Consider the following 3,898-nt stretch of genomic DNA (forward strand, 5'->3'; position numbering starts at 1 on the left):
TTGCCATCTTTAGAATATAGCAGCGATGGATTTTACATGACATCGGTTTATTTACATCACCCTGTGCATTGGGATTCCATTTCCTCAGTGTAATCCCGTGGTTGCTTCATACACTGTTTTAAAGATGTTCTGATTCACCATACACATGGATCCTCTATATTTTACTTTATCATTAGGCATGCTGTGTCTGCAAAACATTAGTTTCTGCACACCGGACTTCATCTGCAAACAGGAAGATGGCAAGCTTTTTTCAAAAAAAACCTGTGACAGCGTTCATAACATGGTAATTTTAAGTGTACACGAGTTGTCATGGTTCATCATCAAGTACCTCCACAGTGATCTGCATGTTAAAGCCTGAAAACTTTGGTGACGAATTCTCCAGTACAGAATCTGCTGAAATCGTGGCATATAAGACACTTTGAGTTCTCTGGAAAAGATGACTCCCCCTTTTGATTCTCATTTTGTTATTAGCATTTTATTCTTGCTCAAAAGATAAAGGAGAGATCATGGATATTGATGAAATGGGTTACAAAATCAGGTTTGACGGGTCAGCGCCTACAGATAACCAGGTGGAATCAGGTAAGAAAGCCTCACTGCTACTTTTTTTTGCATCAATCCTTTTAAATTTTGACATTATATATATATATATATATTCTATGTTCCCGAAATTATAACTCTGTGTTTTTCCTCTTAATGATAAAATGATAATCCAATTCGTTTGTTAATAAGCAATCATCGGGTTATAAACCTTGGATATTTTGGCACAAATATCTTGTAACCAGTTTATATTGGGACTAATCGGATGGGACCCTCAAGAGGTAAGGCCTGATCATCTCTCTGATTTATTTGGGAATTACCAACTGCTCTGATTGCCAGCATGAAGTTGAAATGCTGTAAATTCCAATACAAAGGTCCCACAACATTTGTTAGTACATGTGCACGTCACCTGCACAAGACACCTGAGTAATTCAAACATTTATGAGAGGTTGTTGGAGAAATTTGAAACTGAGAAAACAGTTAATTCTCCTGCGATGAGAGTTTGCAGAACCATGCTGATGTTCCCATATGTGGATGATTCTGTAGCAAAGGTGACACTCCCTTTTATCATAAATCTAACAATTCAGTAAGCGGGCAAAGGCAGAAGGTAACTTTGTTGATAATATTGCAAATTTTCCTCTTCAATTGGAAGGAATCAATCTTACAATACCCAGGAGAAGTGTTTTCTTTCCCCTCAATTTGAGCTAAATTGCGAAAACTATGGCTGAAGTGAATTATCATTGTGATCGCAGGTTCCATTCACTAAAGTTTAAATATGATGAGCTAATATCCTACTATGGCGTCCACGCAGTTGGGGTACAACCAATCATTTAAGATTAAGCAAAGACCAGCTCTTTTCAGTTCGTATTTCTTAAAGACATGAGGGGCTCAAGTGAATCTACAGAGTCAAGGGAATCAACTTCTAAAAGATTGGGATCCATATAGCTACATCCACCAAAGCTGCCCGTAAACCAGGACAAAATCTGCAGGGAACTGTCAGGCTTCCATGTATCACTACCAAATCAAAAATTTCCTCTCAGATGAGTCATCTTTTCATCATATTTTATAGCACTTACAGCATTTGGTTGATGTTTGACATGCTTTACTGTGGGATTGCCTAAAAATTTGTAGCACCAACATTGTCATCGGTGCATGTAATGTTGTTTTGTGGCCCTACGAATTTGTAGTAAATTCATCTGGGTTAGATGCTTTTATCTGAAATTGCAACACCTGAACCACAATATTTTAAGTTTGCTGTAATATGTTTACTCTGTTCTTATGTTGCATGTTTATACCTGTGCTTAGTGTATTAGCGATGTAAGTTTGTGCAAACTTTCGATGCTGAATTCTTTTACTTGCTTTTCTGACTGCAAATCACCAACACACCATCGTCCACCTCCATAGCAGTCACTCAACACTGCTGTAGCCTTTATTTGTCATGTTTATAGCAATACCAAGATATTGCTGTGTTCATCTTATTACATCACTTATGGCAATACCGAGTATTGCTGTAGTTTCCTTATGCACATAAACATACCAATTTCCACTCCACTGTACACTCCCAGCAATCCAAGAGTTGGCCCTTGCCCACGGCTCCATGGCCATCCCTTGTGGCACCCTCTCCATTAGCACCATTTGGAAACAGCAGCCTGCCAATATTGTCAGGAATATGCACCTTGAATTTTTCTGCTGCTGAGAGTATGTTAGGGATGACTGCAGTTGATTGTTGGGGATCATTTACCCCCTTTCTTGCCAATGTTATCTGTTGTCCTCAGTTGCAAGCCACTCTTACAGTTCTTATCGGGGAATCTAGCAAAACATCTGGTTTACTTGCTTTAGACATGAATCATGCAAATTACTGCCTGTCAGATGTTCAGAAGATCTTGACAAACCAGGGTGCAAATGAAAACCTTCAACACATATGTTCGTTACAGCCTTCCAATCTTACTCAAAGTTCTTGTCCAATTAAAGATGTAAATGAGTTTGAGACCACTGCAGATGTGTCTAAACTTTTGGCTGCATGTGGGAAGGTTGATGCAGTAAAGTAGTGTTTACAGCCAGGTGTGTCAAAGTGTTGTATCTGAGTCTGCAAAGAGAATTGTCTTGATGGATTCTTCTCTTTCGACTCCCATGAGGGAGTCCAAATGTTCCTGAGCTCTCAACTGCAATTGATGATTGCATGAGGGTTGTCTACAGATGGTTAACTAGTCGCCTGGATCCAGATGGTGCAAAGGAAGTTCTCAGGCGTATGTCCAATTGCAATGAAGAATCAGGTTGTCTGTTACCAAGCTTGCCTTCAGATGCAGCACTTGACCACACTTCAAGAATCAGTTTCACGTGCGATTTGAATGACAATATTGATGCTCCATGGCCATCAGCTTCTTTAGTATCAACATCTTCATGCAATAAATCAATTTTATTCACAGCCATTTCCAGCTTCACAGGCCCATTTAGCTTTGTAATAGACACCCTTCACATCCCTATCTCATTGATGTCACCACCTGTATGCCCCTTTTGTACATATACTTCCCCATTGATTTAGTACTATATTATATATACATTTTCACATTAAATCTTTCACAAAAACTTATGTTGCCACTCTTGTATTATAGATATGCATACTATCATTTAGCTTTCATATATATATGCATGACATTTTCTTGTATTGCTTATTCTAACTCTGTTTTGCAGGAATATACGAGGGATTTAGATCTTCTTTTCTTAAGTTAGATATTTCCCATCTTTTCAGAATTCAATCTCATAATGTAATAATTAGATGTAATGAAAATATTTCACATTTCCTGCTCTTGATTAGAATGAATGAGCATTTGTAAATATCATAAATTGCTTATTCTCATACCTTTTACCTTCACTTTTCAAAATCTCACAATGGTGAAACACGAATGGCACGTGCACCATTTCATAAAAGGTAGATTAATCCTAAGTTGATGATTTACATCAATGGCCATAGTCAGGATGTAAACAAAACTTAGGATTTTTATCTTTTATAAAATAACATTGGATCTGCACTGGATCCTCTTCAAAATCATCATATTTTCAAACATTTCCTTCTTTTATTAGAGTTTAACTTAGAATTTGCTCAAAATATATACCAATGGCCATAGTCAGGGTATATTGAGAACCAATTCCATTTTAAACTTTATAAAAGCACAAAAATATATTTCATTCTTCACCTGAATTTAAATATAGATTATTATATAATACATTCAATGACCATAGTCAAGGATGTATTATATCTTCAATCTTATTTTAATTCATTTAAAGAATGAAATAGCTTTTCAAAATCCAATTTCAAAATTCTTTTAATTCATTCATCATTTAGGATAGAACTGCATCATAT

At 36.7% G+C, this 3,898-nt stretch overlaps 1 pseudogene; it reads left to right on the top strand.

The window, feature by feature from the left end:
* Window positions 1-1,031: 1,031 nt before the first annotated feature.
* On the top strand, window positions 1,032-3,079 carry LOC149816734 (putative GPI-anchored protein At1g61900 pseudogene; annotated as a pseudogene).
* The last annotated feature ends 819 nt before the right edge of the window (window positions 3,080-3,898 follow it).

Source organism: Nuphar pumila, chromosome 14 (assembly GCF_984573655.1).
Source record: "Nuphar pumila chromosome 14, dmNupPumi1.hap1.1, whole genome shotgun sequence".
NCBI lineage: Eukaryota > Viridiplantae > Streptophyta > Magnoliopsida > Nymphaeales > Nymphaeaceae > Nuphar > Nuphar pumila.